The sequence below is a fragment of the Anas acuta genome, chromosome 6, assembly GCF_963932015.1.
Source record: "Anas acuta chromosome 6, bAnaAcu1.1, whole genome shotgun sequence".
NCBI lineage: Eukaryota > Metazoa > Chordata > Aves > Anseriformes > Anatidae > Anas > Anas acuta.
The window spans coordinates 22,768,009-22,779,990 of record NC_088984.1 but is presented as its reverse complement, the minus strand read 5'-3'; the positions used below and the strand labels follow the sequence as shown (position 1 = coordinate 22,779,990).

The window sequence follows — 11,982 nt, the reverse complement described above, 5'->3', positions numbered from 1 at the left end:
ATTTTACAACTAGAAAAGCGGTCTCTGAAGGCCTTGTGCAGCCTATCGGGGCTGAGCGAGTGAAACTAAGTTCCTGATAAATCATTAATCACGGGCAGCTAAAGGCAATCATCCCCGGGCAGCCTCTAATTACCGGAGGCCCCCGGCCCGCTGCCTGCCGGTGCCACTGGCCCCTTCCCCTCCCGGTGCCCGGGAGGGGCTGCCCGAGGCAGCCCGACCCGAGGCAGCCCGGTCCCGGGGGGGCTTCCCCGACCCCCGGTGCCCGGAGCAAGGTGGGCTCCTGCCGCCCGCCCCAGCTGTGCTCTCAGCCCTTCGTTCCCTGATCAACGGGTGAGGATTATTAACACATTATTAAAACTCCGCTCGGAGCACCTTAATGAGACCTGCGTTTATTAGCAATGGGAGCGAATTTCACAGGAGTGAAGCGATCAGTTAAGCCATGTCTATAGTTTCCAGACTACGCAAATGAGGCTTTTACTTAATTGAATTGAACTTCTCATGGCATTCGGAGGCTGAACTCTATCCTCCAGCGCAAGGTGGGCATCGGGATCAGTTTTGTACGAGAAAACAAGCCGGCAAAGAAGTCTTGTCCTAAGGCTAAGGGCATCCCGGGCTCCGAGCAGAGGCGTTTGTGGGGTGCTGTGGGGTGTTTCCGAGCGGGGTGCAGCCCCTGCCCTTGGCACGCACCAGCCAGGTGCTGGGACGCCTTTTCCACGTTCATCTTCGCAGCCTGCTGAACGGGCCAGAAAAACGAAGCGTTCCTTTTCCCAAATCTCCTGTCTTTCGCTAGCTCAGGCTCAAAATTGTCGTTCTCAGCCCATTTTGAGAAACCTCCACGCAGCAGTAATCAGGCGGCGGACAAACGCATCCTCAAGACAACTAAGAGAGGGACTGAAAACTTCAGAGCAGAGAAAAATAAACAAATACATTTTCTAGCGCAGATTTATTATGGCTTCGGTCTGTTTTGCTGAGTGTGAGTCAACCAGAAGGGAATACCGCCTCAGTTTGACAGTGAGCAAGTCTTAAAAATTACGGATCGAATCAAAGTTTCAGGAGCAATTTAAAAAGCGCTCAGAAAGGCGATCCGGAGCAAGCCAGGTAGCCCTTGGCTAGCTCAGCCTTCCTCCCCCTTCGGAGAGCCGAGCTGCCACCGGGGGGGACCCTGCAGACGGGTGGCTGCCACCGGTCCCCCACGTCTTGCCCCCCCAAGGGCACCTAGCCTGCCCCGCCGCGGACAGCTCTGCCCCGAGCTCCCTGGTCACAGCCAGGGACTTTTGTGCCCCCAGTCTCAGAAAATCAGTTTTCCCCGGGTCAGGTATGCTTAGGACCCAGCGTGGCCCTTCCCTCATTATATTTCAGTTTAGGCACCAGGAAGATGCGATTTGTTGTCGAACTAAATAGAACATATCACCTCCAGTTAAATCTGTAAATTATATTATGCTGCTGCTCTGGCTTTGTTTTTCATAATTGTTAAAAATCTGAACAAATCAATTATATTAGCCATATGGCTTGATCATATCAGCTAATTTCCATTTTTTTTTTGAAAGTAATTGTTGTTTAAGCACTGACAACTTATTAGTTAAGGTGTTTAGGAAAGATCTCTCTGCTCTTGTCTTATTTAAAAGATGATTGAAATGACAATGAATACTCAAAGTAAAGTCATTAAATCATCCTCTTCTGTATTTTCCACTTTCTGTGTGTTTAAAGAGTTCACAACAGCAGTAGCTGAGCTGCAGCCTGATTTATACTTCTGGAATGGAGGCCGTGAGACCATCAGGCTTTCAATTCAATCTATTCCAGTTTGTAATGATTTCCCTAAAAGGAGCCAGTTTTTGGTATGCAGCAGGTAAGTAGTCATTTTTCTTAGTTATTTTAAAGGTGTGTAGTATTGAGAATGTACAAGTGGTTCCACTCTGGCATTTACACACTGCAAATATAAAACTTCACCCCTCAGTGATCTTAATACTTCGTCCATTAAATGTACTTACTCATTTAAATGGGAATGTATTTAACTGCTAAACAGATGGTCTACAGTGCACACAATTATAAAGCAAGGGTTTGTGTATGTTGCCATATTTTAGACTCCAGATTTCCTGCTTCCCTATACATTTTTCAAAGCAGTTTATTTTTCCATACAAAGCACTAACGCAGGTGGAGAAGCAGTCTGGAATTCATTTCTTTTGCTATCAGAGATCCAGGGCACCCTCCTTCAGGCAATCTTCTTAATTTTCTGACAAGGATTTTAACTAGTTCTGTACTTCAGATTTTTAAAGCATTTCAAAAACCATTCTAAAATCCTCTGGACCACACTGGGATTTTAAATATTTGATAGACATTTCTGATCGTGTTTACTTTATTGAGTAAATACCAAAAAAATGTCTTGGCCCCACATTGGCGAAACTGAAGCAGTGACTGGGCAATGAAAGCTGGGAGAATTTTCAAGCTGTGTACTGCAAAAGGAAAGAGAAGGTTGCAAAAAAAAAAAAAAAAAAGGAAAAAAAAAAAGCAGAAAATTATGAATCACCCACGCTGATGTTTGCATCATGAGCCGGTGACATTTGCTGTAGGCCTGTCTCACCCAGGCACAGGGGAGCTGGTGCTCACCCACTGGTCGGCTGTGTGAGGCTGTGTTGTGCTTGCCAGGGCAGGGCCACCAGCTGTATTTCTCATGCAGGATTTCAGCCCTCAGTTAACACAGATTTGTTAATTTTTTTGCTGGACTGTCTGTGATTCTCCTCATTCACATCGTAGTGTACCCCTCAAACATAAACAAATCAACTTTCAGAATGACTATAAAGTGAGGATTTAGCTCCATTGTATAACTGAGGCCCTAAAGTTCAGAGAGAAGTGAAATCTGCACTCATTTTGTTTGTCCCATGGATAATATTGAGCCGATAATTCTAGTATATTTAGCAACCTTATATTCTCATTGCTTTGCAAAACAAGATGTCGAAAGCGATTTGGAATCCTTAACATGGGAAATACAGTTTGTAGCCAATTATGACAAGCTGGATTTAAGTGATGTGCCTAGCATTTCATGGACGTTCTGTAGCAGGGCAGAGCTTGAATTATGCTATTGAAGGCAGTGTTCATCTATCCCATGAAACCACTCCTTCTCTTGTTTCACAAAGCATTTCCAGCATCGTTTAACTTCTCCAGCAAATGGCTGGATTTTATCAATATCAGATTTTCACTATGCAGTCCTGAGTCACTTTCAGATGAACTTGTATCAGCCTTTCATGCAACAACAAAGATTAGGATTTTATCCTCCATGTCTGCATCATAGTACAACCATACCTGACAGAGGAAGGTGAGATAAAGTTGCATAAAGTCACTCTGAAACTCCCAGTTCCCAAATTCTGAATGCTTGACTTTTCAAGCAGCTTTGGAAATAGCTATTTGCATCCAGTTTTCTAGATTAAATAATTAGTAAATGACTTCCCACGGAAACCTCAGGATCCGTCAGTACCTGGAACTATGCTGGGTGGACCTGTGAGGGATGCGCTGCAGCAGAAGGCTGCTTTTGTTTCCAGATTTCTGCAAGCAGAAGGAAGTGGCTTATGTACTGCCATCAGCTTCGACTGCTATTTGCTAACAGGAGAAGAACTTGTTAGATCAAGAAGTGAATCTGTTGAAAAGGAAAGTCTCAATGTTTCTGCCAACTTTGACCCCTCTGTTCCTGTTTCCCCCAGTGCTATCACAGACTGCTGCTCTTCCCCAGGATTGTCAGAGCTTAGACCTTTCAGTTGTCCCAGGCAGTCACCGTGGGCTTGATCTTAAATTCAGTGAAGTCTCTGGAATTTGAATCAGACCTAAAATGGGATTACATGATTTGATTGAAGAAGAAAGTCAAGTTGCTTTTTTGCTAGTTACTGCATGCCATTTACCAGAAATCTGGTTGTGCCTCAGAGAAGGTTAAAGAGAAGAAAGGACTTGGGGATGAGGGACCCGGGAGTGGGGAAAGAAGGGAACACTGGGAGCAATACAACCCCTTCAAAAGCATGCAAGATACAGAGTTCATACTTTTGAGAGATCTGAGTGGTCTTGTTAATACAAATAAATAAGCAAAGCACAGACTAATATTTCACTTTGCCGTAGGCTTTCTTGTTGTCAGTATGGGTTTTTCACTAGGAACCTGGCAGCAGCAAGTCCTAACAAGTAACAAATTTACAAATACTTCATTTTGTACAAAATTAAGGCCATGCTGTTCATGACACAAGCTATTCAACTTGGGGAGCCCTCTTTGAAGATCTATTCTTCCATATGTGGAGCTCTGATAAAGGTGTTCAGGGAAGATGTAGGTTGTCACAACTCACATGGTATCAAAAGGCATGCTGAGACACTCAGCTCTTGCATGACATTTAGCAGTCCCATTTCTGATGACTTTGTTCATCTCTTTTCCCTATGTCAGGATACAGTGAATGCATAGTGGATTGATTTTTTCTGGGTTTTGGTCAGATGGGTTGCTTTTTATGTTCCACGAGTTTCATTTCACTGCCCAAACCAGGGAAACGTAAGCACCAGAAGAAAGCATGATTATCATTTGGGAAGAAACAAGACATTTTTAGAAGGAAGCATGAAGGCCCCAAAGCTCATGTGTGTATGAGAAGGGAATATGGTCAAAAGACTAACTGAAATCTGCGGCATAGCCTACACACAGATCAACAGGCACATTGCATTAGCTTCAGTGTCTCCCAGATTTACTTTTGGCTACACTGCAATGTTGATCAGTCCCCAGCCACACCACACAACTATTCCAAACATAACCCAGAGATCATTTCATCCGTTCAGATTTAAGATTTGGAAAGCAGAAATTGGTATGCATCAGAGGTGTCATTTCAACTCTTGGGGTTTGTCCAGCTCTTGGGGTTTGGGCAATTGCCATTAGAAAGACTGTAACACTTTCATTACTCTTATGAGTTTGCTGGTTAAAAGAAATCTGTCAAAGATGTGAAATTCACATTTCTGCCAGTTTGTCATTTCCTATACATGTATAGAAAATGCTTGAGAGAGGTAAATATTACCACTGAGTGAATTTTCAGCTTCAGGTAAAGCAAAGAAGGCAAGAGAATGGAGTCTTGTATTTTAGTACCTGATCTGACTACACTTCTCTGTGCTTATTTATATTAACTTTACAGAGTCGCCTATGACCCATTATCTAAACAGATGTATGGAATTATAAATATCTTAGGAATTCATACGAGATAATTTTAAGAAAAAGCAGAGAAAGGGTGGGAATGGAGAAGACTGTTTGGTTTGAAGGGCTTTGATGTTTTTGAGAAAAAAAAAAAATCCTTAATAGAAAGAGGGTCTTATTTTTTATCATCCTTCCTGTCCTTGTTGATCTTCATGGTCTGTTTCTCATGGCAGAGTCCTATACAATTTTGAATGGACTAATCCATTCAGAAATGTGAATGAGAAGGAAAAAGTAGGAGAAAGGATTCCTGAATCACATTTGCAGATACTGAACTTCACAGAGAGAATAGTAAAATTTCAGTAAGCTAGAAGTGAATAAAAGTTGTGTTTCTGACATGCACTGAATCATTTCTAGAGCTTTATAAAGCATTATTTGGTTGACAATGCCTCTTAAAATATCTGTTTACGAAATGCAGTGTTACTTCCTGAAATTTACCATATTTGCTCCATGAAAAATAGCTCTTTTTCTGTGGGGAAAAAAAAAAAAAAAGAAAAAAAAGAAAAAAAAAGAGGAAAAAGACAGAGTTAGCAGCAGAATCTTTAATGTCAAGAAATGGGCAAGATGTCAGTTTTATGCCACATCAGAAAGACAGATATATATATTTCACCATTTCTCCTATCCTATTTATGATTGTTGCAATCACAAATAATGTAGCTGAGATCTACTATCTACTTGACCTGTATGTATTGCTACATCTTGCTCCTAGGGTAACAGCACTTTGTCATGTCTATTTCTCTTCCTCGGGTGTATATCTAGTATTTAACTCTGTCTGTTCTTCAGCAGCACAGGAACATGACTCTGCAGTATCTAGTGCTTCACTTTCAGTAGGGTGAGTGCTGTGCAAAGGCCATATACAAGAAACACCTGAGGTTAACATACACGACACGCTTCTTATTAAAAAGATGGAAATCATACCTTTTTGTCTGTGCATGTTACAACTTGGATAGTACAATCTGGATGATAAAGCCAGAGTGTAATGGTTTTTATTCTTGTGATTGGCCGGCCATAAGCTACCATGTGTCGCAGTGCTTTCTCATATTCTGTATAAGCACCTCCTGTATCAGGTCTTGAAACTGAACATGAGTTTAACTGAAATAAAGATCATTTTTAGTTAAAATTGCATTTAGATTTCACTATCTTAATCTCAGTTCACATACCAATTGATGGACTGCTATTTACATTTATGAAGAAAAAATACATCGTTGTGCAGATATATCTATGTAATTGGTCTGTAAATGAATAATTTCATTTAAGTTTTCATAAATCTTTGGTGAATCCATGAATGCTGGATGTCCTGCATGAATTGCTGAATACACATACAGGTTCCACAGCCCAGCTTTGGTCAGGTTATGACTTTTTGGGAGCCAGGTTTGGGTGAAAGCTTATCTCTATCTACATCTCTATTTGTCTCTATCTTTCCTTCTATATCATTTCCGAGTAGATTTCTCCTGATAGACCTTTGGATGATGTCCTCATAGACTTATCCTGGGCTGCTACAAGCAGTTACATTGATTCTGTTGTTTAACATTAGCTCCATGCATGATCATAGTTGAAATGAGATCAGAATTCTTTAATTAACCTCAGAAATAAGCTTCACAGATGCTGAGGAAGAAAGATGATGGTTTGTAGGAAAGGTTTAGCTTCAAAAGCCTGCAAATATTTATTGTGATCTTTATCCACTCCTACTAAAGAATGCTTGCAGACTTTTCATGCAACAGGAAATCCAGGTGATTACTAGGTGAAAAAAATTACTTCAATATCTTGGAAGATTCTTCTGTTTAATTGCAGATGGTTGTCACACATTGTCTTTGGTCAGGGATCTGACTTAAAACAGTGGTCAAAGCATGCTTTTTCCACATAGGCAAATGTGTTGGCAGATCCTAAACACACTAATAAGGTCAGTGGAGGAGCACCTTTTTATGTATTCTGCAATTAAATCTGTACTGTTCTCTACATCTACCTTGTAGTCCAACAGAGCTAAAAAGGGTAGAGGCTCCTGTGGCAGGGATTCAGGTCATGCACATATTCCACACCATTACACCGCATTCCCAGGAGAGCATGCTGTGTCTTTTCCATCTTGGCACTTCCTGGGGGCTGCCTGCTACTCCATTCAGGTATGTTATGTCTTTCCCTTTCTTCTGAAATTGTTGCTCCCTAACTACTTTGGAGAGCAGTGTTGACCTTCTCTCCTGCTCTCACCACTCTCAGCAGTGCCAATGTCCCTCAGCACTCAGGTAAAAGCCCTTCCTGCCCTATAGGAAATAAGGCATGCAAATACCCTTTTCATCAGCCTGTTCTCAACCTACCAAAGAATAAATTGTTCTTTTCTCTTGCAAAGCAGTGTGCAAATCTCAGCAGGATGCTTTTCCAAATTATGATCCTTATATTTCACCTGAGTGCTGAATGCATTCAAGTGGTTACTTATAACAATCCATTTTAGGTAATAAAATGTTCAACGTATTCCCCCCCTATCTTTGAGAAATATCACAACATTTGTGTAGTCGTTTTGCTCTCACACAAATGTTATTGCGCATGTTTTCAGGAAGTTTCCCTATGGATTTGGAATGTCACTTCTCTTTTCTAAAAGACCTTCTATAACAGTTATCTCCTGTTTGGATTTTGGAAGGCAGGAACTAGACACAACTAGTAAAAGAGCCTCTGGAAAATTTCTATTCCATTACTGTACCCACCAGGAGAAGTGCCTTCGACCACAAGTTGAAAATACTTCTCAATTAGAGGAAAAGAAGATAAATTGTTACTTTAGTTTGGTTTGATAGATGTTCTCCAGCTATCTGTGAACAGCTACTTTCAAAACTAGCCAGATATGATATTGCAGAAGAATGAATTTAGCAAGTGTGGCCATATGTTGGAGAAATAATGCAGGTGGGGTTTGCCACAGACTCCTTGTACAGCATTAAATGGGATGAAATTTTGCTCTGCTGGTTGTCCCACCACCTCTACCTCAGACCTGGGATCAAAATCAAGTGTGTTGTCAGAAAGTGCAATTTCTGAGATGCTGGAGAGGTTTTATGAAATTTATGACCCACTGCCTGACTGAGATGCTAAGTGCAGCACCTGGAGCAGTGGTGACAGCAGTAGTGAAGGAAACTGTGGAAGAAATGAATTACTCAGAATACTATGTACCGTTGTACAAAGCTTTGTTTAGACCATGTTCTGTGTTTGGGCCTGAACTCTGTTCCTTTCTTGCACCCCTTGTAACATTTTAATGCTCTCAGTGGTCAGACTAACAAGCTGAATAAAATTATTATTATTTACTTCTCAGTCTATTACAGCTGCCCTTCCACATATAAAGAAAAAAGGATTCACTGGAAAAACAGGTGACTGTTGCAGCCAACTTTTCATTATAGAAAAAATATTTAGATCTGTGCTTGACTTGCCAACAGCATCAGCACTTGACCTACAGAAAAATCTGCTGGAAAAAAATCACCCAGGTCCATTAGCAATCCTCTGATTATAGCCTTTTAAAGTCTCATTATAACTAGCCCTGTAATGAGCTGAGACAACATGTTGCAATGTGTCTCTCACTCTGGACAATCAGAGTGACTCATTAGAGCTGTATGGCATGAATACAAACACAAACAGCATCCTCCCACTCTTCACCCTCCTTGGAGCCAAGGCCCATAGCACTGCCCTGTCTGCAGCTCATACAGTCACACTCTAATGACCTTTAAATAAACTGGGGGTGTAGCTGGAACAGTGTGGTGCTGGGTGTGGATTACAGGAGCCATCCAAAAAACTTCAGTAAATACGCCATGGAGTGATGTTATGCCACACTCAGCACCCTGCTGCCCCGTTTATGCTGCCAACAACATCCAAGCCCAAGGATTTTAAAGCTAGCTCAAGAGTGCCTCCATTTGTTTGCATTTTAGACATTTCCCTGAAATTGATGGTAGTTTTAGGTCTTTGTTTTTCTCTGCCAGATGAAGTACTCTGCAGTGGTCCTCATTGTCTCCCTTGGACTTAGTTTACATAATATAATCAAGTTGCCATCTTGTCTGACATATTAGACAGGTCAATTCATTCTGTTTCCCAAGGTATGGTGTTTCTATTAGTTTTTGATTAATTTTTGGTCATCTCTGGTCCATGTTTTCCACACAGATTTTAGTGTGGATGCAGAGCACATCTGTTGGGAGTTGGCTGTATGAGTGCCAACCTCACTGATGCATTGAGCAGATGTAATAGCAAGTCCCTGAGTTGTCTCATTACACCTGAGAGAATAGGTAGAAGTGCCTCAGTATTACCTAAATATTGGATGAAACACACAAGCTGCTGCTGTGGATGGATAACCAAAAGTTTGGACACCAGCTGGCTCCAGAGTTCCTCTAGTGGCAGCCTGGGTACCTGACTACGGAGGTGAAGAATCTCCTTTGGGTGGCCAGCGGGCTACAGCTCAACAGTCATTATAGACCAGGTGGTGGACATGCATTGAGATTTGATGGAGGATAAAATTAGTTTGATTAATTATATGGGTGTGTCTGCTGTAGGGTTTTAGCTTAGCATGGTTCTGCAGAGAATATTCCAATTGCCTCCCTCTTTGTGCTTGGCTTCCTGTTGCAGACTAACATCAGAACACACCTGGATTCCTTCCAGATGAACTAACCTGGACAATACCTTCCTGCACACCACCTACAAACATGTTTTCAACCCATGGGACTGAACTAGAGCTAGCAGAAGCAGGAAGCTCCTATAACATATAAGGGGCAGCTGACAGATACTGGTACCACCTGTTTGTGGTGCTTGCTGATGGAGGTGGCAGCTGATGGCATATGGGTGGGCAGGCAGGAGGAAAAGCTTTTAGGGATCCTTCAGAGCTGCAGTGACTTTTCTCTCCAGAAACTTTTTTTTTTTTTTTCTCTTTTTATCGAAGTGAAATATTTTCTTAGAGAAATGAAGAGACTATATTATAGTGACGTCAGTACAGCATACTGTTCCCTGGATGAGCATTCATCTTCTTGGAGAAGGAACTTTGATGTTCTGCTAGTCAAGTCGTTCAACTCAAAGTAAGTGAGGGATGGCCTCAAAATCAACACAGCTAAACCAATATTTAAATAATTCAGTGAAAAATAAATATTTTGTCAGTGGTACGTGCTATTGCTTGTTGTGGGGTTCAATCATGTGTTTTTCACTGCAGTTGCTATTTTTCAGCCAAGTGCTAATGGTTGCCATCTTGCTGAAAAGTAAAGTCATCTGTGACACTGGTAGGTGGCAGGCCAATGCAGGAGTGTGAAAACATTTCTCAGTCATCTTTCATATGGCTTTAACAATCAGAAAAAATGTTTTATTATTTAAACAGAGCTTTAATATAAACTTTACATTAAACTTTGCCTAAATAATAAAGCTTTTTCTTCTGACCGTTAAACCAATATTATAGCAGGTTAGAAACTAGTTTACAGTTTCTTCCACCAGGTTCTCACCCTGCTAGTATACATTCATAACCGCTCCCCTACCTGTCCCTTTTGTGTTTTATAAACTTCTCTTATTTACTGTTTGGGTGATGCTGAGCACCCCATCTGAGAGTTCATGGGATTGCCTGTACAGTAAATGTGAGAAATTTATGATACTCAGAAGAGATATGCAGAGAAACCATTATAACTGTGTTTTAAGACTCCAGTGCATTTCCTGCTGGTGCTGTGTAGCTTGGTCACTCTTGCAAACATCGCATTCTCAAGATTTCCAGTCAGTGTAAAGAAAGCTGTGTTCCCAGTCCTGGGGCAAGCAGAAGAGAAGGGTTTCATCAGAACTGGTTTTGAAGAGAGCGATGTTGAAGAGAACAGGGAAAAACCTCAACTGCTTGACATGATAAGACTTTTAAAAAAAAATAGGTGCAACCTGACTGGTGTGTGTGCATGCAGGTGCTGTGGGATATTACAAATGCATTGCTTCCCTATGAGATGTTGTTTGTACCCTTAGATATAGAGACCTCAGGTATAGTTGAAAAATGTGGTAATAAAAAGTATTTTGTAGACTGAAATAGTACCCTCTCCTCGCTGAGGGGTGTCAAACGCATATTTGGCTCATGGCTAGCAGATGGTGCAAAACAATCTGGTTTATAGTTGCTGCAAGAGCCTTCACTTGCAAAATTTCTTTTGTGGAAAGATGTCTTAATAAGTAATATTTTATGTGTCTAGTAGTATAGGTCTTCTTTTGAGAATGAAATTATTTTGTATTTATTGTGATCTACGTATTGGCTTGTTTGTCTCAAATTTTATTGTTTAAGTCTGTCATTCTCTTGTTATTTAAAGCTTACACTGACCTTGTTTCAGTATCAAACTTTGTATTGTCGTAAAGACTGTTTTATTTTGACACCTTTTGATAAGGTATCTTTAGTTACTCTACTATCATATGTTTATGTTTTTCTGCCATTTCATTATTTCATCTCTCTAAAATCTGGCTGTTAAATTAAGTCCAAATGATACATTAGCATTCTGACTAGAATTTGCATTTCCTAAAATTTGTATTAAAATGCAACCTGTCGTTAAAAGGGTGGCCAATTTACACATTTTCAGCAGCCCTTGTTACTCAATCTGGAATCTGGAGATGTAGACAGAGCAGTGCTGCACTGCAAGGGACTGTGTAACCTTGTTTGCCTCTGCCCCCTTGCCCCTGAGGGCAGACTGGACTTCTCATTAGCTGCTATTTCTAGAGGCTAGATAAAACTGTCTTGCTGGCTGAATCAAGACCATTGGCTGCTATGCTTTGCCTTGACATGGTCTCAAAAAATGTAAAGGATACAGCCTAGTACTTTGAACTCCGCTTATTAGAAT

General features: G+C 41.1%; 1 long non-coding RNA gene across 2 annotated transcripts in view; it reads left to right on the top strand.

The window, feature by feature from the left end:
* LOC137858279 (uncharacterized) overlaps positions 1-4,428 on the top strand; it is a 6,225-nt gene extending 1,797 nt beyond the window's left edge. The window contains exons 1-3 of one of the 2 annotated variants that reach the window (XR_011097619.1): positions 1-330; positions 1,708-1,846; positions 3,693-4,428. The exon at positions 1-330 is cut by the window's left edge and continues 1,797 nt beyond it. This is a non-coding gene — a long non-coding RNA (uncharacterized lncRNA). Of the gene's footprint in view, positions 537-1,707; positions 1,847-3,692 lie in introns of both variants that reach the window. The other variant, XR_011097618.1, reaches the window with a different exon arrangement.
* The last annotated feature ends 7,554 nt before the right edge of the window (positions 4,429-11,982 follow it).